General features: G+C 43.5%; 4 non-coding genes across 4 annotated transcripts; all 4 read left to right on the top strand.

Moving 5' to 3' along the window:
* Positions 1-3848: 3848 nt before the first annotated feature.
* Trnaa-agc (transfer RNA alanine (anticodon AGC)) lies at positions 3849-3920 on the top strand. The gene has a single exon. It is a non-coding gene; the product is annotated as a tRNA-Ala (tRNA).
* An 8186-nt stretch (positions 3921-12106) lies between these two features.
* On the top strand, positions 12107-12178 carry Trnaa-agc (transfer RNA alanine (anticodon AGC)). The gene has a single exon. It is a non-coding gene; the product is annotated as a tRNA-Ala (tRNA).
* Positions 12179-21505: 9327 nt separating this feature from the next.
* Trnaa-ugc (transfer RNA alanine (anticodon UGC)) lies at positions 21506-21577 on the top strand. The gene has a single exon. It is a non-coding gene; the product is annotated as a tRNA-Ala (tRNA).
* A 2021-nt stretch (positions 21578-23598) lies between these two features.
* Trnaa-agc (transfer RNA alanine (anticodon AGC)) lies at positions 23599-23670 on the top strand. Its single transcript has one exon. It is a non-coding gene; the product is annotated as a tRNA-Ala (tRNA).
* Positions 23671-26225: the final 2555 nt, after the last annotated feature.

Genomic DNA, 26225 nt, shown 5'->3' with positions numbered 1-26225 from the left:
AAGGTGTGCTCTACCATGCCTGGCCTCATGCAGTCATCTTCTTCAGATGGAAATCCTTTACAAAGAAAATTCCATTTTTACATCCTTCACGCAGCAACAGTGTCTCTAGAAACTGATAATCTGTCCTATGGGTCTTGGTTGCGATGTGCCTTCCTGCGTTTTCCCTGGGTCACTGCAAATTCCCACAATCTTTCCAGGCAAGCCATCTCAACTCATTAGCTCCCACTGGCAGACGGCCAGTCCTGGCGGCACATGGCTGGGAAAACTCTAAGCCTCCTCTTATAACCAGTAAATACATCAGGCAACACAGTTGTCAGTGTTAAAACAAAAATCCACCCCGGAGGTCTGGTATGATTTCTGTAGTTCATTATAAAAATGTGTTGAGTTTATCACCTGGCATGAGAGCCTCTGTTGGAGGGATCTCTGCATCTTTTACTGCTATGATTCCATCCAAGAAGGTAAAAACCTAAAAGGAGAAGAAGATTGGGGCGTGCAACTGATGCCTGTGGTGTAGGAAATTCTAGGGGTGCAGTGATTCCCTTAAGGGCTCCACCATCCTGTTTCATACGACACAGTTTCATGAACCAAGATGGTAGTGAAATCCCTGTCTTCACCATCTTGATGATGTAACTAGCCAAGATTGGTGACCAAGTGACCAGCCAACATGGTTTCAAGCCATATTCTTATCTTTTGCTTATTGTGAGCCATGATGAAATGAGCCCAACCTCCATCAGGAACAAGTCCCTGTGGCATCCACACACCTCACAAATTGGTTATGGGCAATTACCTTTTTGTTTTTTTCCCCAAATAAACATCCAGGTTAGATTAACATGGATATAAGCGATATAATCCTCTAGTATATAGGCCCTAAATAATAAAGAACAGAAGAAACAATCTTCTGGTCTCAACCCAGTGAAAGGGAGTTCATACACCTTTTCATAAATTGCAACTGGGACAACCAAACTGTGTCACCTGAATCTTACTTGATCTTTTTTTGGTTCCTCTTAGCTGGAAAGGAATCCTGTGTAGTGGAAGGAATGGGGAGGTGTGCTCAATCCCCATAGGTGTCGCTGTTCCCTGGAAGCACAGGACACAGTGGGAAGAACATGACCTTGATACCATTTTGTCCAACTCAAGCATGGCATGAATTGAGTGCACATTGTGACCCTCTGTGTTGACTAAAGTCCCTTAGAAACCAACTTGTTAAAAATACTTAATTTTGATTTAAAGCTTTAGTAGCATTGCCTGGCACAGTTAGAAAAGCAATTGTCTCAGGAGCTAATGGTCCAAAGCAGGGTTGGACTTTACCATACCAAGAGGCTATTTCCCTTCTTTCCACCAAACCTGATCTAAAGTCTCCCAGGTTCTCTGAGGAACCCGCGGCAAGAGGAAACCATGCCGAGAAGGGAAGAAAGGGAAATCCGGGCCTAGGGAGAGAGGATATGGAGTTAAGTTTAAATCTCAAAGGGCTCTCTCTCATTGTCCAGTCTCTCCTTAGTCAGTCCAGAGGGTACTAAATCTTGTTGGGGCGCGGGAGGTGGGGTGGGTCTGGACCAGTCAGAGGAGTTGGTTGCCCTCTGTTTTGGGGATCCATTCTTTTCTCTCTTTTTTTTTTTGGAGCTTGGTTTTGGCAGGTTACTTCCCATTCAGGTTCTCAGGGTCTCAGCTCCTACCTTAGGGAAGGGGATTCTTTTACCCTAAGTCACTCATTCACTTTAAATCACTACTGGAATGTTCTCATCACCAAAGACTTAGCCATTCTTCACAGTATTTCTTACCTTGGGCTGTGCACACAGTTGCCTGGTCACCAAGGTACTTATTATGTCCTGGGAATCATTACAGATCTAAGAGTATCATTGTTCTTATTCTAATGCAGTGGTGGCTGCTTCACCCCACTGCTCAATCTCACAGTCTGGTGCAATTGCATAATTCATAATCTATGGGCAGGAGGGTATCTTATAGCCAACTGGAAGTCTTTATTCCAGCTGGCTGGGACTACACCCAGGTATTTACAGACCTATGTGTAGCCTAGAGTGTCCAAAACACAGGGTTTTTGAAGGCCGATACCCTACCTACCCTGGCATTTTCTTGGCAACTTAAGGAGGTTGGGGTGACTTTATGTTAGCAAGCAGTTTGATATAAGCTAAGATAATCAGTTAACTGGAGAGGGAGGTTTGAACAAGCAGGAGGTTTGACAGAAGCTAAGTTAGCTAGGACATCCTGAGCACGGGTTCCGAAAATAGAGTTGGGTAATTTTCCATGGACTTCTCCATCAAAGAGTTTAAATTCTAGTTAAACCTAAAATGGCCCCAGCAAGAATACAAGATGGAGGTCTTGCATTTGCAAGAGCTGGGGACGGGCATCTAGAGATGTGGATAACCAAGCAGTAAGTCTCAGCCAGGCTGATAGCGATCGCAGATCTGCTTCCCCAAGGTGCGCTGGGAGAGACTTCGCTACTGCCTGGCAACCTACATCCTTTGAAAGGATCGTTCTTCTTGGAGCGGTTCTGGAATACAGTGAAGTCTCCTCACTTTCTTCCACGTTCCTACTTGATGCTTGGACATTTTAGTTTCTTACCACCGGGAACTTGCTAGAACTGCAAGATTTTATGGCCCACCCAGATACAGAGACTCTGGTCCCAAACCTTCCTAGGGACCCCAAGTGTTCCTACTTTCGGGGAGAGACGGACTAGAAGGACCAGCTTTCTGATTCCACGCTTTAGAAAGCCGGTCTTCTGATTCTTGGAGAAAGCGCGGGAACAATGGAGACCTGGAGCTTGATGAAATCTGTCGTTCCTGTCTTGAGCTCTAAGGACCCACTCTCCATTCTTCCTCCTACATTGCGTGGTCGCTCTTAATCGTCAGCAGGAATGCTTGGCCACATAGGAGACACGCCTCTGGATTAATTGAGGGAGGAAGATATACCCTCAACATGGATCTTCCTAAAGAGCAAGACAAGATATAGAGGTCCAAGGAAAAAGCAGCGAGCACCTTCCTCCTCAGATTCCCCTTGAGGGAGTGACACTATCGCTACCGCTGGTGTCCACTGGTGCCATCCGACTTCAACTTCCAACATGGACTCAAAACCAACGACTCCCAGCTTTCATGGTCTCAACAACTACTGGTCTTTTCAGCATGCAGCTAGCTACTGTTGGACTACCCAGTATGGGGCTTGTTGGCTGATCCAGTGTATTTTCTTTTATAATATAGGCATCCTATTGTTTCTGTTCCGCCAGAAACTCCTGGCCCCATTTTTACTGTTGTACCAAGGCTGAGAGAGAGGTAGGGAGTGCTTGCGCTTGCACCAAAGGACCCTGACGCTGCGGAGCATGAAGGGTTGTGCAGACTTCCATTCTGCGTCTTTTTCTTGATGGAGACTTCATGGGGGGGGGGGGTCGGAGGGGGAGAAGTAGTGTCCACGCCGTGAGTGGAGTGGGTAGTGGGCCGGGTGCACTGGCGCCTGCTGCTTCCCAGGGTCTACACGAGCCCGCACCCGGCTGCCGGCCAGTCCACAGGCGAGTACGCTTTCCTCCCAGCCTGCTTTGTTCTCTTCACCTGTCACCACACTGCGGGGTCTGCCACCTTTCACATCAGAAATCACCATTCAAACCCCTCTCTGGAGCAGCCTGGCAGAATACCTGCGATCCGCCCTAGGTGACAGATCATAGAAGGTTCCCTGGTGGAGATCCAGACTTTGCAGGTCACCTTATCTTTTCTTCTTCTAGCTTGTCTTCCACACAGCATCCGAGACGCGATGCTCAGCGTGCATTATAAATTAATTGCAGGACACCTGCCGGCTGGAATGGCAATATCCAGTCATAAGAATATTTCGAGAATGCTTGTCCACGAGGGGGTGTAGCTCAGTGGTAGAGCGCGTGCTTAGCATGCACGAGGCCCCGGGTTCAATCCCCGGCACCTCCACTTTTTATGGTATGTACAGAGTACCTTTTTTTCCGAGTCTGGTTGTGTCCTCTGTCAATTCCAATCCACAGGAACAGAAGCCAAGACCAAGGGAATAAAAAAAGCCTGTTCACTGGTTCTCGCATTTTATGTCGAGGCGCTTCAATCCAAAACACAGCATGGCAAAAATGCCTGGATACAGAGAGCAGAGAGGACAGTCTGGGAGCAGGCAGGGACTAGGAAATACGAGAGAGGGAAGAAAGCAATCCGCAGTGGGAAATCGGAAACTTTCTCCTTTCCCCACTCCTCCCACGGCAACTTCCCCTTCGTTGATCCTCCATTTGGTTCCTATCTTCCATTTTTATATCTTGTGTGCATTCAAGTAATTTAAAAAGTATAATGCTGGTTTCCATCCAGATAAAAGTGCTTGGTTGGGCCACACGTCACTCGCTTCCTGCTTTCGTCTCGTGTTTTGAAGGGCCTCCCATACGCAAGTGTGAGTACTTCACTACACACTTGCAAACTTCATGCACAACATAGGCCCCCTTTCAGGATGAGGGGCGCCAACACTGAACGGCGGCCCTCGGATCGGAGCATCCAGGGACTCTTTGCACTGACCCTGCAAAGACAGCCCAGGTAGTTCTAGGAGCTTAAACAAAGAGGTGCACTCCAGGCCCGGGTTTGTGATGTTAATGTATACCCCCTGCTTTTTTTGAGACAGGGTTTTGCTGACTTCAAAACACACAGACCCACTGTTTTGGGCATGTTCCTCAGAACATGCAGCATTCCCTCCAAATGGAAACATTTGCTCCAGGCAGAAAGAGGAGCCTAGGAGATTTAGGGCAAAACTGGAACTTGAAAGATTCTTGAGGGCCCTTACCTAGCAGTTAAAAAAAAAAAAAAAAAAAAAAAAAGAGTAAACAACTGCCGAGGGCTGAGACTGAGCTTGATAGCTGCTCAACCTGTCCAAGCACCTTCTGCCTTTTCAGAGGACCCACGCTGGCTCAAACTGCCTGTAACTCCACAGCTTCGGGGAGATCAGCCACTCAGGCTGAGGCCCCCACTGGCGCACACACATGCACATATGTGTGTTATTAAAAAATAGTCTTTTAGGAAAAATAATTTTATATTTATTTTAAAAATACTTGTTTCTTCTTTCTCTTTCTTCTCCTCCTCTTTCTTCCTTCTTTTAGACCAGGCCTTCTGCAGCTCAGATTGGTTTCACCCTGAGCATGTGGCTGAGGATAACCTAGAACTCTGGATCCTAGACTCCACCTTCCAAGTAGTAGGATCAGAGCAATTTGACATCACACTGGGCTTGAACATGTTAACTTTTATTTGTTTTAGGTTCTGACTACAAGGACTTTTCTAGCCTGAAATTTGGTAGGTAGGCCAGGCTGGTTCCAAAGTCAAAGAGATCCATCGCCTCTGTCTCCTGGGACTAAAGACACGGACCACCACACCCAACTAAGGTAGATTTTGTTTGTCTTGTTTTTCGAGACTTGGTTTCTCTGTAGCTTTCGAGCCTGTCCTAGAACTCGCTCTGCAGACCAGAATAGCCTCGAACTCATAGATACTCACCTGTCTCTGCCTCCTGAGTGCTGTGATTACTGATTTTGTTAACACAGCTATAACCACCCTATCTGGCAGGAATTGATGTATTCTAAAGAGACATTTGTGCTCTCTCTTTGGCTATCAGACTATTGAAAGAATGGCCCCTAAGGAATTTCCTGCTAGGAGAAGCGGTTGAAGCCTTGGGAGTATTCAGAGGAAGAACTTGCCTCCTAGAGAAATATTCTACAGCTAATCACTGTAGTGACTGACCTTGCAAGAGAGAGCTGGAGCTGAGGTGACAGTGTATAAGAGACCACACCTTGGCCAGATTGCCTACTTATGCATATTTTTGTTTAAATCCTACCCTCCTCTCAGGACCCCAACATGCACTTGGGGTGGGTCACTATTTCCCTTTGTCCCACTTCCCAATGTGGATAAATGTCCGTTTTCTCCTGGTACCATTAATTTGGATCCTTTAAAGGGCTTATCGAGGACAGGTGTTAACCTGGTTAGCTGGGGTGCAGTTATATTTCCTAGGTCCGGTCACAGAGCTACTGCACTATCATGTTCCAAAGGGGCAATAAATAGCTCCATGGGGCGTATAAGAGCTACCAGTTGGACATCGTAGGCAATTACTGTAATAAAATTATATTTGACAACAGTGTTCATCTTTTAAAGGGGATTTCAATACAACTAAAATGAGATTAATTTTGTTTTTGAACATCAAGAAATGTGCTCAGTATCCATTTTAGGGTTACTATTGCTGTGATAAAACACCATGAACAAAAGCAAGCTGAGGAGGAAAAGGGTTCATTTGGCTTACATACACTTCCACATCATAATCTATCACTTAAGGAAGTCAGGACAGGAACTCAAACAGGTCAGGAACTTGGAGACAGGAGCTGATACAGAGGCCATGGAGGCATGTTGCTTATTGACTTGCTCCTTATGGCTAGCTCCGCTGACTTTCTTACAGAACCCGGGACTACCAGCCTAGGGATGGCACCACCCACAATGGGCCGGGCCTTCCCCCCATCAATCACTAATTAAGAAAATGCCCTACAGTCTTGCCTACAGCCCAGTCCTATGGAAGCATTTTCTCAAACAAGGATTCTTTCTCTCAGATGACTCTATCTCGTATCAGGTTGACATAAAACCAGAACACTAGCCATAAGCACAATCAGTTTTTCAAATACTTAAAGTACTACATGGAATCCAGTCATAGCTGTCTAAATAGTCCTTGAGGTAGAAAAGTGGAGTTTAGGGGTTTCAAATTGTTTTTCTTTCATTTCTTTATTTAGTGTGTGAGAACTGGGGGAGGCAGTCCCATGGAAATCCCAGTACAACCTGTAAGAAGAGTTCTCTTTCCAACAGCTGGAGCCTGTGGCTGAGAGCTCCTGAGAGGCTGTGCGTGGAGACACTGACTGACTGGTGAGAAGTTCAGGCAGTACTGTCGGGACACCGGAATGCTGCAGGTCCAGGGGCTAATTACCTTATCTTACTCTAGCTTTGGCTCCCAGGAACAGCCATTCCTTGCCCTCCTTGCTGTAGTGACTAGTATCCTGTGACAAAAAAAACAAAAACAAAAACAAAAAACAACGAAACAATAACAACAACAACAAAGTTGGAATCATTTAAGAGACCTGTTAGCTTCCACCAACCCAAAAGCTAAGACAGTCATACAGCATGATAGGCTTATATAAAAATTTCCCCCATCTTTTGGTAACCGCCTCTCTGATATATCTACCAATGTGTTTTAAACTTGCCTTGATTTGTTCTGTAAATGATAAAACTGTGAAACCGCTTCTACATTGGAACATAGAATTCAGGGTAATCTATGTCTCTGTTCCCAAGCCATGATCACTCAAAATGGCTTTAGAATAAACTCTTATTTCCCTTAAAGTGAGAGCTGTGGGTTTTGTGTTGACAGTCCTGAAGATTATACTCTGGTCTTCAGCTTGGCAGCAGCACCTTTACCTACAGCAGTGGTCACGACTTTCCTAGTACCCATGACCCATTAACACAGTTCCTCATGTTGTGGTGATCAACAACCATAAAATTATTTTCATTGCTACTTTATAACTGTGATTTTGCTACTGATATGAACTGTGATATAAATATTTTTGGAGATAGAGGTTTGCCAAAGGGGTCGTGGCCCTAGGTTGAGAACTGCTGACCTAGAGGGTCATCTTGGCCAATTTTAGAATTCTTGTTTTGTTTGGTGTGGGAGATGTAATTACTGTCAGCTGCTTGGATAAAATTTTTATGATAATAATTTTGCAATTTTGAGACATAATTGTTTTTGCCCTCATGTGTGTTTTCCTTTAACACATGCTTTAATATTCTGGAGAATGACTCAGCCCATCAAATGTCTGTCTTGAGAGTATAAACCCTTTGTTCAGTATGAGTTTTGAGGGTTCTATATATCTTTTTTGGTCCATAAGACCATATCAAGAAACAATATTTACAATACTGTTACAGTGTAGTTTTTTTTACATGTCTCTGCTTGTTCTTATATCTATTAGTCTGTTATTTTGTTCTTTGTTTGTTTGTTTGTTTGAGACAGGGTCTCACTCTGTAGCTCGAGCTACCCTAAATAAAACTCATTATGTAGCCCAGGCTGGCCTGGAGCTCACAATAATCATCAGCCTCCCAAGAAAGTGCCATCTGCTCAGCATCTACTGTGTGCTTTTGTTTCAAGTGATTTTATTCATTTTTTTGTTCTATTTATATATTTTGAGACAAGTTCTCTATATGTAGTCTTGGGCTGAAAGGCATGCACCACTACACCTGGTTCTTCATGCTTTTAATTTTGAATGAGTTCAAAATCCCGATAGAGAAAAGCAGCAATAAGCCATAAAAGAAATCATCAAATTGGTATTTACAACATCCAGTGGAACTCAGCTAAGGCGGCCCTGTCTAAACTATTATGCTGGAGTTACTGTGAGTGGTTTTTAAGGCAGATTGTCCTTTCTCTCCTCTCCATGGACTTACTGTCAAGTCTTTTATGCTTTATTATTTTATGTTATTCTATTTGTTAAATTATTATTATCATCATCATCATCATCAACATTATTACTTGGATTTTCAAGACAGGGTTTCTCTGTGTAGCCCTGGCTATCCTGGAACTCACTCTGTAGACCAGACTGACCTCAAACTCAAAGATCTGCCTGCCTCTGCCTACTAAGTGTTGTGATAAAAGGCATTCTCCACTACTGCTTAACTTATTATTGCCCATTTTTAGGACCCATAAGCTAAAAATAAGGAATCCAGAAAGCAATAGCATCTAAATGAACCTGGAAAGGAACGGCATCAGACTGTTTCTTTCCTTAGCTCATCTATGTCATCATAATTGGAAAATAAAAAACAAAAAGCAAGGTTTCCCAGTGCTCAGTCAATAAAAGCAGATAACACACATGAAACAAAGAAGTCTTGTGGCGGTAAAGAGCATTCTGTCTCAGTTAGAGAAAAATAGCTAGGAGACGCTGGGCAGAAGGAGCAGGCATTAAGAACCAGTGTAGCCTGCATCTTCAGCGGCCTAACCAAGCCAGCTCCAAGTTGGGGTGTGTCATTGTTGGCATGTGATTTTCAAGCTTTCCCTGAGGTATTGCAAGTTCACACACTTTCCAAGTCTAGCCATTTCACAGTGTCAGCTCCTTCGCTAGCTCATGTTTAAGACATGTGGTTGAGAGAAGCCTTAAATCCCCTCTAGAAACTAGCCAATAAAGATGTAAAGCAATGTGTCAAAAATAAAAACAAAACAGCTAAAATTAAAGAGAACAACCCACCGTGGAGGTCTGGTTTGCTCAGTCTGACACAAAAAGGGGTGTGGCGGTCCTGAGGGTTCAGTGGTGCTAGGCAGTTTTGTGTGCATCATCATTTTGGTTTATGCAATGTGGTTCTACTGAGATAGCAGTGAAATCACATGGTTCTGTTCGTCTTGACGATGTCCCTAGCCAAGCTGTTGACAAGGAAACATGGTTCCTTTTTGCTCATCGCGAACCAATTTCCATGATAAAATGAACCCATTTTTCATCAGGGCACAAGTACCCGTGGGATCCAGTAATCTCACAGATTGAGGACAGTCACCTGGTTTCCTTTAAAAAGAAAGCCCAGCCTGGCCTTGAACTCACATCAGCCCTCTGTCTCAGCCTCCCAACCTCTAGAATTTACAGACCTGGGCCACCACAATTGGTTTTAACTACTAAATTGTAATTTAGTACATTATTCTTGCCATGAAAGAGAACGGTGCCATCTTTGAAAGCTTCTGAGAATAGCAAACGCAGCAATGGGAGATGAACAGCTAGGGACAGGATGCTGCTCTGAGTTCTAGGGCAGCGGAGTGAGAATCGTGTATGTTAAAAGCATTCCCACCAATGCTGGAAGTCACTTTTAGGAGTGAGTGCTCAAGAGGGCTAGGTGGGGTTTAAACTCAAATTTTCCTTTTAGTTATTTAGTGAGAAACCCCAAATGACCACAAAATTCATATAGCCTTGTGAATTTCTTGGTGTGTTGTGAGTGTGTGTGTGTGTGTGTGTGTGTGTGTGCGTGTGTGTGTGTGTGTGTGTGTAAAACAGTGTTGCACAACACTGGATAATCCTGTTGTCCTACCTCAAGCAAATTACTCCTCCCTCTCCTCTGACCCATTTCCATGTTTCAGTATAGACCCCAGTCTGGGTCTCTGCAGGAGCTCATGTCTGGAGAAAGCTTCTGGAGACTCTGGTCTCCACACTACCTAAGGCTCAGATCTGCTCAGTTGTCATAGTTTCTCCCATCTGCACGAAATTCCAGGCATGTGGTTCCTTTGACCTATAATCCCTGTAGGGGATATTCTCAGACCAGCACAATAAAACGATGTTGCAGGCTTAGGGTACACTTTGGTGTAGGTCACTGGGCTCAATCCCCAATTGAAAATAAAAGCAAATAAAAGACTGTTGAATGAAAAAAAAATATTCCTTTGTATCTTTGAAATGGTCAGGTGTCTTTGACCTTTGTTTAATGAATGGTATGCATTACATTGATTGATTTTTTTTTATTTTTGTAAGTTTTCTTTAACCACTCCCACCTCACTCCCAGGAAGAAGAGGCAAGTTGGAAATTTCCTCATTCATTGCAAAGACCAATCTATTATAGAGGAGTAGGGAGTAGCCAGCAGGAGCGGCTGCAGAGCGAAAGAACTGCTATGATCCCCCACCACACACACAACTGCTTTTGAGGTAGTTAGCACGGTGCTAGTCTTGGTAGGAAATTGTTAGCTGATTCCTATCATTTTCAGACATACTGTCCTGTGCATTGATGCTAACCTCACTCTTTCATGGGAGAAGGTTGGTCCAGGGCTTTTAAATTCCACTGTCTTGCTGGTATCACTCACTCAGAGCATGATTTTAAAATCCAGTTCTATAGTCTGTGCCTTTTAATTGGATTGTTTAATTCATTTATAGTTAATGTTATTGGAATAGTTGAGTTTGTGTCATCATTTTGCCTTTTGGTTTTCTGCGTCTCTCATATCTATTTTCCTTTTCAACTCCTTTTTAGTAGTAAGTGAATACTTTCTAATGACTGTAGCGTTTAAATTTAATTAATGTATTCACTGTGTTTAAGCTTTTTGGGGGGTGGTTTCTCCATTTACAGTATACAAGTTCATTTATTGGGATCACCTTGTTTTATAATAATTTAACTCTAGTCTTCTATAGAAAAGTAAGGTCTACAAAGCTCTAGTTTATTTTTGTGACATTAATGTGATACACATTGCATCTATCAGTTGTAACTTAAAATTTATATTGCTACAATTAATTGCCTTAGTACCTGTCTTTTTCTTAGCCTACTATTGCTTTGCTCTGATGACATCCATTGTACTGTCTTTGGCAAATGTATCCCACACATTTATCAGTCCTGTATTATATTCTCAATCATAAAGCTGCATTATAAATCATTTAAGAAGAGAAATGAGAAGCAACATGCATTACTATACTTTATTGCTTTTATTAAGTTTTATATTAGCACACAAATTAGTGAGGTTCATTATGGCATTTTCATATAATTCACCCCTTCCCCATTGCCCCAATCCCCTCTGGCTCGTCCCCTCCCATCCCCCCAACCCATGTTTCCACTCTTATGTCACCTCTGATTATTTATGTCTATGTCTTTTGTTCACATTGATCTTTTTATCTGCAGCCACAACTTTCTATCTGAAAAACTACTTTTAGTCTTTCAATTCTCCCAGCTCTCTCATTTTTCTTTCCGTTTTGGAAACAGTCTCGCCATGTAGTCTGGCTTGTCTTGCAGCTCGTGGCAATCCTCCTGTCTTCGCCTTTCAAGTGCTGGGATTACAGAGGAGGTCCTTCGTTCCCAGTTGTGCAACCATTTAAAAGTAAGGAAGCGGGAAGAGAGGAATAAAGACGGACAGAAAGTATTCATCCGGCTCTTCCCGGGCTGGGAGAGGCGGCTGCACGCACTCAGGACCAAGAGCTGCGAACGGCGGCATTGGTACAGATTCGTAGGCACGTTTCTCTGTGCTAGGCAGACGCCCGGCTTCGGCTTGGCCTTTAAAGGGTGAAAATAGTGTGGCCTCAGGCTTCTGTCCCTGATGCTTCCAAAACCTAAGAAAACTCAGATTTCTGTCTTGAATGTATTCCCGAGAGCTCAACCGTATCAGGGGGTGTAGCTCAGTGGTAGAGCGCGTGCTTAGCATGCACGAGGCCCCGGGTTCAATCCCCGGCACCTCCATTGTTTTCAGCTCCTGTGGCTTACCAAGTTTCTTTTCTCCCCACAATTTCACCATTTTCCTTGCTCAAACAGTAAGCCAAACGATTTCACAGAATATAGATTCCAGAAAGCAGCAGCCGAGGAGCTGGGTACCATTCCAAGGCCTTATTATCAGAACTGGAAGATGGGAAATCTGAAGATGCAGCCAGGAGTAGCGAGCGAGCTGTTTTCCCACTCCGAAATTTTAAGGTTCTAAGGTGACTTGCATTTTTTGGGGGAAAAAAAGGATCAAAGATTTAACTGGAGAATGGCACAGTTTCTCCAACGCTTTTCTGCTGAGAGAGTTGTTTTCACCGACGAACACCAGCATCGCTCTGCCCGCGACTGAAGTTCATTCCACGGAAGACAGAGGTTCCCAGTTTGTTCCAAAATGATCCAGGGGATCGATTCAACTGAGACAATGGCGCCCTCTGTGGGAAAGGTGGCGTCCAGACCCTTGGGGAGAAATCGCAATCGGGACTCGCAGTCTACAAAAAAATAAAATCGCATTTTAAATTGTAGTCCATGACGATCGCTCACACATTAAAGTCTAAGAGGCATCCGTCCTAATGCTCTCAAAAGAGTAAAAGGATAGACAATATGTATTTCTACTCCTGAAAACCTTTCTCCTCCTGTCTTTAACTTTGTTTTCCCATTTTGAGGTATTAAGATGTCTATAATTTCTGAATCACTGTACCATAGTTGAATATGTGAAATTCATTTTCTTTTTAATACAAAAACTTTTGAAAAGGTTGCAGTAAAGATTGTGCTAACGTCTAATGTGATCTGGGACGTTTGTTTCTTTGTACTCTGCTTATAAATAGGATAAAACCTGTGCTTGTTGCTTGCGTTCTCTCTAGCTAATATTCAGGAATGTTTGTATTAACGCTGTTTTAAGCTGTGAAAGATTTTGTTTTGATTTAAAATCTTTTGCAGCCGTAATGGAAATGTGTGCTGAAGGATACTTCCAGAATTGGGAAAGTTCCTGCTTTTCAGCGCTATCAAACCATCGTCCTGTGACGTCAGCAGGGAGTTTTCAAAGCAGCAAAGTTCCGAAAGACAATCATTCTCAGAACAGCGAGTCTTACCGTTGGAATGCGTTGCTCTGAAGGGAGGCTCAGCTGCGGCTGAGAAACCAATAGCTGTTTTTCTGTTCCCAGCGTTGATTTGTATTCCTCTCTCTTCCTCGTTTCCAAAGTTGAGCTTCACAGGATCTCCCTCCGGTGGTCACCATTGTGTCAGGAAAAATCGCCAACAAGTTCCAGTCAGGGGATCCATCAGTCTGCGCCGTGAAAGCAGTATGGTCAAAACGGGAACATTGCGGCTCTCGTCATCGCTTCTCTGTATCCTGTTAGGGCTCCGAGAACATGGGATGGATTTCACGGGGGACACTTACCTCTGACATTTAAGGAAGAAGAGGAGAGGAGACAAAGGTCAAGGACTGGGGCAGAGCATGGCTCAGTGGTAGAGTTTGCCTGGAGACAGTGGTGTTCAGGGTTCCATTTGAGAGCTGTAAAGAAGGAAAAAAAAAGTCAAAAATTTAGCCTGAGAAAGCCATAGGAAATATAAGACAGAAATCCCAAATATATTGTTGTGTATTTTTCTTGGTTTGTTTTTGAGACAGGGTCTTACTTTGTAGCCCTGGCTGTCCTGGAACTCACTCTGTAGACCAGGCTAACCCCAAATTCACAGAGATCCACCTGTCTCTGCCGCCTGAGTGCTGTTAAAGACATGTGCCCCTACACCCTGCTAAACTTTCGTCTTAATGAGACATACTTACCCCATCCTGCTGTTTTATTTTGAGATTGTCCTTCAACGAGCTTATCTTTTTGTTTTGCTTTCTCCAGGAGAAATAAAAGATTGAGAAGCTTTTGTTGTTTTAGTTAATTTGTTTTATTGTATTCTGAACCGCACATATTCTAGGCAAGTGCCTAAGCTACAGTCTAGCTCAAGACTTAGAAGGTCTGAAAGGTAAGGTGTCCTGAGCCCCTGGCCACCCTGTGCAAGGTGAAAGCTGTGTGGGCGTAATGTCATTAAGCCAGCCTCCAGCTCAGGACGTGGTGCTTTATCCTCTTTCAGTTTTACAGTTATGTATTTCTTTTTTTGCCTTATAAAGACACTGTCTTTCACATTCAAACAAAGTGGGAGATTCTGGGCAACGTAACCTAACAACCCTGTAAGACAACACACCATTAAAAAAATAAAAGGCAACACTCCAAAGAAAATAGGACTTCATGTGTGTAGGTGTTTCCTCTGAATTGAAATACTGCTTTTAGAAGTCTGGGGATTGATTTGTAAGAGTGTAGAAGTGAACGACTTACAAGTCTAGAAAGTTGAAAGTTACAGGACTCTTGGGGTGAAGAGACCCTGACTGGCCAAGCTGCCTGGAGGCAGTGTTGTGAGTCCCGGTTCCTGCTGGGGTGGGGTCTTCAGTGATCTTGCTCCTGCTAGCAACTCCTTACCCACAGACTTGTAAGCAACTTTATGGGACCTCTAAGCTAGACTTGGGTGGAATCGTTTCTTTGGTCTGTGGATAGAGCCCTATCTGGAGTGAACAGATGTCTGTTCTTGTCTCCTCAGAAATGTCATGGAGAATTCCACCTTATTGATCTGTCAGTTTTAAAAACCAGCGCCAACAATCACAATCTTCTCCCTGACCCGGATGCACTGGAAGTTTCCTGAGTAGAGGAAGAGTATGTGATTAGTTTTGACCCTCTGCTGAACCCAGTCCTCCCCACGCTAAATGTACTCAGCTGCTGAACTCCGCACCGATCCTGGGCTCTGACTTCTGCAATCAATGGTCAGTTTCTTAGAAGAAGCTGGATTTGGAGCTTAGTTTACTGTTTCTCTGTAGGTGAGTATTTCCATAATGCTATGAACAGTCTGAATATTGCCACAGAAAATTAATAATTCTCACAGTGTTGGTGTACCTTGGAGAAAACAGAAAAGCAAATCAAAATTTTATTGTGAGGAAGATCTGGAAACATAGTTGAGTTGTGGGCTTTCTTCACACACAATGTAGAGATAATTTTCTTTTTGTTCCTACTTTCTAGTACACACACACACACACACAACTTGCAGCTTTACAGTGACCCTTCTCCAGCCTTCCTCTTCAGTGAAACCTTCGATTTCTGTTTCCTCTTATCTGTTGTACCAGACTCATGGTGGTGGCGGAAATGATTAAGCGGGTACAGTGTTTCCAAGCTCAAAAGAGGCTCCGGTTGAATTTCACAGCACAGACAAATGAAGGAAAGAAGACACCCGCTAGACGTCTGTCCCAGAAAATGGACTCCTGGTATTTTATGTTTGAAATTCCAAGGCAGAGTGGATAATCACTGTAAATTACAAGGGTTCTCTGAGGAAGTTCACTTTAAAAAAAATTTTTTTTATAGATATAAGAAAATGAGCTCTTGCTCTCTCAGTGCCAAAGGACAATTTCAGTTTTCTTCGACCTTTTTCCTGCTCCTCCAGATAACTGTCACCCACAGGTATTTATGTATTTATTTAGCTAGTTATTTAATTTTCTTCTTGGTTTCCATTACCTGCTCACAAAAGAAGTCAACACATGATGCAAACCATTCTTTAGGATGCTACACCATTTAGACCTTGTGCTGGTTATTTATTTATTTATTTATTTTAAGTTGACAGAAAAGTAACTTAGGAAGCAGAAGCCCCCAGTTAGGAAATCAGCTCCATCAGCTTGTCTTGATTAATGATTGATGGGCTGGGCCACCCCTGGGAAAATGGTCCTGAGTTATATAAGAAAGTAATCTTAGAGGCCACGGGGAGCAAGGCAGTAACTGGTTCCTACATGGTCTGTTTCTGCTTGAATTCCTGTCCTTGCTTCTTGTTATGATGGAGTCTAACTTCTAAGATGTAATAAACCCACTTTTCCCTAAGTTTCTTTTAGTCATGGTTTTATTGTAGCAGTGAGGACAGACCTCATGAGCCACAAAACCATGGCAGAGGAGAAGGTGCACACACACACACATACACACACACACACACACACACACACACACACACACACACACCACACACATACACCACACACCTCACAGCCAGAGTGTAGGAAACTGGCTGTCAACCTGACCACATTGGGAATCAACTAAACCCCAAGCATCTGTCACTTCTGTGAGGGATTTCTTGATGGGATCATTTGTGATAGGAAGACACACTCTAAATCTGAGCTGTTCTTGGTGACAGCCCATAGAAAAGGACATGGAGGAAGGAAGCTTTTGCTTTTTGTCTACTGTCTTCATCCTTGCTGTCAGGTTTATCTGTTTTGTAGTTGAGACGTTCCTTCGCTGGTATTAGAACCTACGTCTAGACTGCACTGCGGACTGAAGGCCAGCAGCTCTCCAGGAGTCCTGAGACTCCAGCTCAGATTGTGACTGCTGAGCCATAGCGTCTCATGGACTGAACAACTCACGGGTTCTTGGACTTCCCATCAGGAAACAGCTACTGTTGGACTACCCAATCCACAGCCTGTAAGCCACTCTAATCTTCAATATGCATTCACTCATTCCATCAGTTCTGTGTCTATAATATCAACTGTATTATATAAAAAATAGCCAGAAATTTGGTGGTGAGCTTTTCACCAGCTGACCACAGATCAAGAACAATATTCTTTTTCTCCTCCTCTCCATTCTCCTCCCTTTCCTCTTCCCCTCCCCTTCCTCCTTCTCTAAAGTTGGTGTAGCTATGCTTAAGAAAACATACTATAGGAAGTTTCAAAACACAAAGGGAGTTTATTTTAATCCTAAAACACATCCCAGAATGCAAAGGTGGTAGCTGATCAGAAAGGTTTCTGAATTATTCCCTGCCTGTGAGTGGTGTGGTTCAGAGGCAGAGCACAAGCTTAACTCACTCAAGGATCTGGATACAACTATAATCTGTTATTGTTTTCCCTTCATTTGACTTCCATTTTCCTGTGACCTCCAGCTTCCTGCTTTTGCTGGCAAAATGCCCTGCCAAGTGCTAGCCCTGCCAAGTGATGCTGAGGTAGCAGCGGGGAAGTGATTCGTGTTCCTTCACTGAAGCTACTGCTATCAGCTCTGCTGTCCACTCATCCTTTCCAAATGCTTCCAGACATTTTAACAGAGCAGAGAACAAGTCATTCATTTGCCAAGGTTCAGTTCTTGTTACCTGCAAACTGGAACAAACACGCTCATCATTCACTACAAACAGGACAAAAGGTCACAGCTGCCTAGGAGAGGGACTGCTGCCCCGTGTCCCTCCTGAGGAGGTCTACTGTCTGCGGTCCCACACACTTGGAGCTCTAGAGCTCGGCTTTGGAAAGCTCCCTTCTCAGCTCTTCATGAAAGACAACTGAGAGTGAAGTCACACTCAGCTACAGGAGGCTCTTCTCTTTCTTTCTTTCTTTCTTTCTTTCTTTCTTTCTTTCTTTCTTTCTTTCTTTCTTTCTTTCCTCCCTCCCTCCCTCCCTCCCTCCCTCTCTCCCTCCCTCCCTCTCTCTCTCTTTCTTTCTGAGACAGGATTTCACTAAAAACTTTAGGCCATCTTCTGCCTTGATCTCCCAAGTGTTGTGTTGACAGGCATGGACTACCGTGACAGGTTTACAATGCACTTTTCGGAACCTTCCTTTACCCACTCTCCAGGAAATACCCACCTAACTCCTGACCATTACCAAAGCAAAGCTCTTTGTAGTTCCGGATCTTGTAACCACAGCGGGGAGTGTAAAGTCACAACATGACACTCTACAAGAATTTGAAGTAATGCTTTTTACAGAGCCATTTCTACTGTCAAAGAGAAAAATATGAAGCTAAACACCCACAAAGCAGAAATGTAGTCATCCCCCCAACCCTGGACAGGGAACAAGCAACCATAGAGGGCTTCCAGAATAAGGGCAAGAGAAGGTCAATGCACTTGACTGCCATGAGAACCAAATTGTGTGACCTCTGGGCCTATACCAGGATGGAGGAGGGAGACACTGCCTCCTCTGGCCTGCCTTAACCTCCCTGAAGCTCCTCTGAGTCCCTCTGGGCCAGGAGCAGGGTATGGGAGTGGATGGTGGGTTTTGCTAACAAGAGTTCTGTGGGGTGAAACTCAGTATCAGTAGATTCCTGAGTTAAGAGTCCAGCAAACCTGTAAGTTTTTATCTTTTTCACTTGAAGTAAACTCAATACAATCCTATGATTCCGACTTTTCCACCAGACATTAGGAAATCCCCCAGCTTCTTCAGGAGCTGCCAAAACCAGAGGTTCCTGAATCACATAAGTAAATGTTCCCAAGAGCTCAACCATTTTCTTTCCCCAACTAGCAAGAAACATGAACTGTGACTAAATTTTAAGGAGGAGTTTCATGACATTTTCTGGTGAAGCTGTGTGTCTGGTGGTAGTTCATGCACTCCTGCGAACAACCATTCCCGTGTCAATCCCAGGACTCTGCGTCACCCTGTGTGACTGTCAGCACAACTAGGGCAGTGAAGAGGAAAAATCAAGCAACAGCAAGGGGACCTGCTACCTTTGGGCGTCTTCAGTTGGACGCAGGAAGCACCTCAGGGTACGATGCATAGGTTCTCCATTTCTTTCTACTGCATCCCTGCAAGGTAGAATAGGAGTCTGGAAAGGAGGCCAAAGGTCAGAGCATTTGCCAAGCCATGAGAGACCTTAGGTTCCATCTCCAACAACTGCAAAAAGGAACCTACCCACTCTCTTCAAAGGTGATCTTATTCTTAGACACAGATACCGGCAGAACCCACATTCAGGGTGTGAATGGTGGGTGGTCCTGATGTAAAGATAAGACAGTAAAAGTCCACTGGTCCTACAAATGAAAGTCTCAACATTCTATGAGAATATTAAGAAAGGAGACTCCGCATAGTTGAAATAGCTCAGTTCGGAGAGGATAATGATCTAAAAGTCTCTGGTTAAATCCCAGGGTTTGGTAGTCTCTTAATTGACAGCTATGATACCTTTAATATTTGTATCTCACATCCTAAAGTATATACTATATAACTATATATGCATATATATATATAAAACTATAGATTTTACTGTTTTGAAAATTCATTCAACGTAACGTGTGTTCATCTCATACCTTTGGTTGCCCATCCCACTAAGAACATCTGTAAAGTCTTAGTTGACATAGTATGAGCTTTATTTAAAGTATTACTTAAAGCTTTATTTAAACCTAGGATATTGTTAGCTTTTAGGATTAAGAAGTCCAGTGTGCTATATGCTGTTGCATTTAGAATTTATTTCTACTTTGATGTTGTGTATGTGTGTAAAAGAAGTGTTTTTACCAGAAAAATTGTGAACAAAAAAAAACTATAAAAAATAATTATACAGTGTCAGCACGTATGGTGAGCTTGGCATTTACAAAGAAGGTTTTTCAATAAGAACATTCTGGGTTTGCACTTTGAGTAAAGTCCAGTGTGTGGAAAGAATTACTAGCCTGTAGAAGCTACTGGAGTAAGGGAATTTGTTTAACTCACTGAACTTTAAACAGTCCTAAGAATATCTTGAATTTTCTTGTTGATATTTCTTGAGTACGTGCTTTTTTCTAGAATTTTCATATCATACTTCTGTGTTGGTATTCATAAAAGATAAAAGAATTTTGGTACAATCTGCGCATAGTTAAATACATTTAACTTCTTAATTCATGAAGAAAACAAACACAAAGTATTCCTTCTTACTGTGAATTCCTAAGAATTCAGCTGGTAGTTCTCTCCCGGAACCACACAATACAACGAAGTGTTTCTGCAGACCTTTCTAGCAGTGATCTCACTGCATCATAACTCGAAGATAACACACCAAGGTAATTCTCCTGCCTTTGTACTCACAGAGGCAAGCAAGCACACATTATCAATTCTGTGTGCATCACTTTGCTAATTGTTCCTTTAAAATTAAGAAACCCTTCAATTCATTGTGTCCTGTTTTTATTGTAAAAATTGCACAATGAGTTGGAAGCCTAGTGCCCCAGACAACCCTCACTTGCCAGTTTCTAAAGGGGCAGATATTATGAACACCAGCAAAGGCCCATGTAAGGACGAAAAGGAAGTTACTAACCTCTAGGAACCTGGAGTCACCAATACATTTTCTTGTTACTTTTCTCCTGTAGTTCAAACACAACTTTGATCTGAACAAGCACTGGTGCTCAGAAACGCCAGAGCAGCAAAGGTGTTTGTTTGATTCTTTCTCATTTAAGTTTGTAAGTTTTGATTAGCTCTGTGGACAGTGACAGAAATTGATTCTTCAAAGATTCCAGGCCAGAGTGGGTAATAGCTTGAGTGCTGGGGTGTTACAACTTCACAAGGGTACCCCAAAACTGCTATACCTTCCCTTAACCCTAAGAGGTATCACAATCTCCCTTTCTGTTCTTTCGTCAGTTGGGATGTCCTGTTGGTTTTACTCAAGTGCTTCCAGCGTTCTGCTGTGTTTCTCCCGTCAATCCTATCTTCAGTTGTCCTCCGTGTTCAGCGCCTACCTATATCCCTGAAGCTGTGTGTCCTAGCTTGCCTCTCTGCTGCTGTGCTAAAATACCGTGACTAAAAGCAATCTGGGGACAAAGGGTTTATACTTAGTCTGCCAGGTGACAGTCCATCATCTCGGGAAGCCAGGGCAGGAGGATCCTGCTCAAGTCAGGAAGCGGGCAGTCACGAGTTGAAGTGAAGCAGAGACCATGGAGGAAGCTGCTTACTGACTTTTCCTCGCTCGATCCTTATGCAGTTTAAGCTCCCTTTCCCATATGTGACACTGTTCACAGAGGCCTGGACACGGTTATATCAATGAATAATTAAGAAAATGCCCACAGGCATGCCCAAAGGCCAATCTGTTGGAAGCAATTACTCAACTGAGATTCCCTTTTCTTAGTTGACAAAAACTACAATACTGTTTCCCTAGAGACTGGCAAACTTCTCTTTAGTACTATCACCTAGGTGTTCTATATTAGATTAATTAATCCAGAAGCTTATATTAAAAAAAATACAATAAAGTCTCTTTCAGAGTGTTTTCTGATGGTGCCTTTCTTCCAGCAGCCCTAGCCACTTGTATTTGCACTGAGCAAATAACAGAAATCAAGTCGCCTGGGTGAGAAAAAAGAGACGTTCCCACCACTTTGTGTCTTGTCTTGGGTGAAGGAATTCTGGACGACATGAAGAGAATCCAGCACTTGATTCCTTGCCAAGCACAGTAGGAGATGCTTACGACTCAAAGTTCGTTCCTCGTGTAATAACATAGGTTCGTGATCTTTTCCTGGGTCCTGCGTTCCAAGTACGCCAGTACATGGAGCAGGTTGGAAAACAGAATTCATTTTTAGTGAAGTACTAAAGACAGTCCTTCAGGAGCAGGGGGTGTAGCTCAGTGGTAGAGCGCATGCTTTGCATGCATGAGGCCCCGGGTTCGATCCCCGGTACCTCCACTCCAACTTTTGTTCTTAGATAATAACTTTGCAAGAGACATAGAATCTGGGATCACCGCCCCTAATGTTCTTCTGAATATGGCATTACTTCAACAAGGGAGCTGAAGACATCAAATTCAGTTGACAGTTCCCTTGTAGTTGTGACTGTTGAGAACACCAAAGCTGTTGCAGGCTGTTCTCCCCTCCCCTTTCTTTTTGTTCCACTTCCTCCCCTTCTCCCAACCTTCCCTCTTTTCTTCTTCCTTCTCCCCCTGCCTGCAGAGTGAATCAGTTATTGATTTCATTTAGAAAACTATGCTCAGCTTTAGAAACAGCAAGATTTCCTTCCATTTTTCCTAAAAGTTTTAAGTTTATACCCACAATCCATTTAGGTTTAATTCTCATATAAGATGTTAGAGTTCATTCATTCATTCATTTCCTCAGATGCCTAACTTGCCAACACCATTTCTTAAAAGCCTATTTCCCTCAACAGAATTTCTTCTGCTACTCTGTATAAAAATAGTTGGGGATTTCCGTGTGATTTCATTTTTCTGTTTTGTTCCGTCCTGTGTGTCCAGTCGCCACAATTACCACACAATTTTAGTAATTGCAGTTACTCAAACGTAGAAACAGAAACTAGCTAGATTGGTTCCGTGTTTTATGGCTTAGCAGAATTTCAGCTTTCTAGTTCCATACACACTGGTCCTGTGTTACATCACGTAAGAGGTTTTCAGTTGTTCTAATTCCATACACAGTTATTAGAATTATCATGACTTTCTACACACATTTTAGAATCATATAGTCAATATCTACAAAATATCTTGCTGGATTAAAAAAAAGTTGTAGTGAGGCTGGGAGGACGGCTTAGTGATAAAAATACGAGGCGCTTTTTCAGAGAACCCAGGTTCAGTGCTCAGCACCTACACAGAAACTTACAGCCTTGTAAATTCCAGTTCCAGGAGGTCCAATGCACTCTTCTGGCCTCTGTGGGCACCAGGAACAGACAGACATTCAGGCAATACACCCATATTCATTCTCATTCTCTCTCTCTCTCTCTCTCTCTCTCTCTCTCTCTCTCTCTCTCTCTCTCACACACACACACACACACACACACACACACACACACTGTTAGAATTATAGAATTCCGTGCCTTGAGCTTTCTCATCAAGCACCCTATCGTTGACACACATACCTGACTCTTGCCGGCCTTTGATAAGGGTTTTACTATCCCTACTTATGAAGGTCTTTGTGCGCCGGAGTCATGCAAACAGCGGACACGGTGCTTCTATTTCCTTAGACTTCTTTTTACAGTGCTGTCTACAGTGTTTGCTTTTCAGAGTATGTCATGTATGCTGTCACATACAAATATTTCCCTTTTGTGGGAGATTCTATCTGAGGCTTCTGCCCCTGCCCCCACCCCATCTGCCTTGCACGTCTTAGTCAAGTGCGGTCGGGCACCGTACTGTTGGACCCTAGTCCCAGTCCTGTCAAGACGTTTTAGTTTATTTTTCTTCCAGGAGCTTCATAGAATTTGATCTTAAATGTGGTAGACTTAACCCTTATTTTTTATTTTATTTTATTTTATTTTTTTTGGTTTTTCGAGACAGGGTTTCTCTGTGGCTTTGAAGCCTGTCCTGGAACTAGCTCTGTAGACCAGACTGTTAACCCTTATTTTTAGTTGATTTCCTATCTCCCAACACTTCTCAGAACAACCATGGGCTCCTTTTCAAAAAATTCCTGACTCCCTTTCGAGCCTCATCGGCAGATCTGTAAGAAGGGAGATTCTGAAGACCCACTTCAAGATTCTATTTTGGAATTTTCCTTGAAGGGGCGCTGGGATCTGCTGCCTTGCAGAATGTGACAACGGTGGGAAGAATAGTCGGAGATCTTTCGTGTAGAACACCTCTTTCTGTCTAGAGCAGACAATTCAAAAATTTAAAAAAACAAAATTCCATGGGGTCAAACCAGAACACTGGAATGCCAAACTAAAAGCAAAGGTGTAAACTATAGTAAGAAGCAACATTCTAACAGTACCTATCGGCGGGGGTGTAGCTCAGTGGTAGAGCGCGTGCTTAGCATGCACGAGGCCCTGGGTTCGATCCCCAGCACCTCCATTGGTGTGGTGGCTACTTTTTTTTTCTTACACTTCTCATGTTTTGTGCGCTCCTAGCTGTGCTTCTCCCACTCAGAGATTCATCTCTTCAATGGCACCTCATTTTCCAGGACATGACTGCTTCTCCGCAAGGAAACAACTTTGAGACCATGTAAAACTGCGAACTCAAGATCTCTTGAAAGCAGAGAAGCAGGAAGCAAGTCAGCCTAGAAGTCACATTCCCCGGTGTGATTTCTCATTATTAAGATACCAGGAAGAAAGAGACCGAAAGAAGGGAGAAAAGACTTTTGGAAAATTCCTTTAGCCTTCACTGTCCCCGCATCCTGTCCTGATATAATGAGTAGACCTACAGGCAGAAGAAAATCCCCGCGAGTTTTGTTTTCCCCACCCCGACTTGATACTTGGTGGATGTAAAAAGTCAACCTAACCCGTTTCGGAGCCCTCATCCCGGCTTTTCTTGCTTGACTTGTCCCCGGGGCCGCTTCTCCTTAGCCGCCCCCCCCCCCCCCAAGATCGCAATTGAACAGGACTTTCCCGACACGTATCCAGACTCGGTGAACCAGTCTTTTCCCTGGGGCACCAGTCTTTAGGAGGCTGCCCCAAGAAAAGAGTCTTCCCACATCTTCAGCTGAGAGTTTTCCGCGATGGGAGGAAAGGTTGGTCTCCTAATGTTTATGGCAGTAGCCTGAAATGAAAGAAAGATAAAAGTCCCGAAGTGTTGGAAATAGTAGGAAATATCTCTTTGTACTTCCGCGCCAGCTGCGGTTCGAGAATCTGTTCGGGAGTTTGGGACTAGGACTGAGGAGATTATTGCAAAAGTTTAATTCACTTTTAAGTTCTCCCTCGGGATCTGAAATGCTTCCCTTGTATTTCTGTGTGGGTCTCAGAAGCAAGTACAACACTTACCGAGTGAAGGCTGCCCCACCACAATTTCTGCACCACAATCCCTTTGGCATGTTTGAATGGGAATGGCGAAGGCTTCTCTGATCCTAGTGCAAACATTTATAGAGTGTGCCTATACAGGTGCTACTAACGATGGATCAGTGTGTGCAAAAACTAGCAGCTGCAGTTTGCTCCTCCAGGGTGTTTATACCAGAGGCTGCCTGCCTCCAGACACTTTCTACCAAGGCTAGCTGACTCTCCCCTTGTGCTGTTCCTAAACTACTCGGTGAGCCTCCGTTGTTGAGAAGAAGATGTGCTCCATCAAAGTAAGCACAGCCCAGGGGATCCCAACTTTTCTGCACGTGTGTCTGTGTGTCTTTCCCTCACTACTCTTGGTCAGCCCCTCAGGAGTCAGCTTCTCAAGCCAAATGTATCAAAGTTCCCTGGGCGTCTTTCCTGGTTCTTTTCTTTTGTGCTGATATCTTAGCAGTTCTGCTGGGCTGATGGCCTGAAGCTGTGATTTGGGACTGGTGTGATGATGTGAGAATTTTGCAGTTTAAAAATACTGGGGATTACCAGGAGGTCCAGCCTGTGGCCACTGGATTTGGCATTATCCATGCCGAGGCCCCAAGATTCCCATATTGAGTTATTCCCTTCACTTGGGAAGAGTGTCCAAAGTGTTGGTTCTCTGGAGATGTACAATGGTCAGAGTTGTGTTACATGTACAAACCTAATTCCCACAGGTTTTAATAGCTTGGGAGAGTCCCTAAAGTTTGCTGTCCATCAAAATGGAGAAATTACCCAGCATACCGGCCTCTCCCTGAGGCAGGCAGATCTTTGTGACCCGGGCTAGTCAAGTTCCGTAGGCCTTGCCTTACAAAGACAAGGTGATAAAGAACAAGGTGGGAAGGGTGACCTTGCGATTTGGCAGAACGCGGAATGGGCCACAGTAATGGTCTCTGCTTTAAATCCTCGGACACGTTTAGGAAAGGAGACTCAGAAAAAACCGAAGTTCATTCTTCTGTCTTTGCCCCAAATCATTTAATCAGCAGAGTGTGACAGGGGTAGACAGAGTTGCCCAGAGAAGGAGTTCTGTGGTTTTCATTGGTTAAAACTCTGAAAAGGAAACTCTAAAGGAAACATAACTGATTTCTACTTCACTCTACCCTTTAGGAATTATAACACACTGCTGGTTTCTCCAAACACAGGAAATCTGGTTCCATTTTAGAAGCTTGATGTCTCCAACACTGTACTAGAAGAGACTGTGTCTTAGTTGGGGTTTTTATTGGCATGATGAAATATCGTAACCAAAGCAAGTTTGGGGGTAAGCCTTCCCTTGAAGGTTTCTTCACAAGGGGGAAAAATTACCAAAGTTTCTTCAACTTCAAAATTTTTTTATTTTTAAATTAAATTTAATTTTCTAATTAAATGATTTTCTCCGGGGCTGGTGAGATGGCTCAGTGGTTAAGAGCACTGCCTGCTCTTCCAAAGGTTCAATTCCCAGCAACCACATGGTGGCTCACAACCATCTGTAATGAGATCTGGTGCCTTCTTCTGGCCTGCAGGCAGAGTACTGAGAATACTGTATACATAATAAATAAATAAATCTTTTAAAAAAAATGATTTTCTCCTTCTGGTGCTGGGAAGTATCCTGCCTTCCACTGTCTAAACAAA

Source organism: Microtus pennsylvanicus, chromosome 4 (genome assembly GCF_037038515.1).
Source record: "Microtus pennsylvanicus isolate mMicPen1 chromosome 4, mMicPen1.hap1, whole genome shotgun sequence".
NCBI classification, from domain to species: Eukaryota; Metazoa; Chordata; class Mammalia; order Rodentia; family Cricetidae; genus Microtus; species Microtus pennsylvanicus.
Note: the sequence above shows the minus strand (reverse complement) of the source record. Positions and strands in the feature narration are given on the sequence as shown.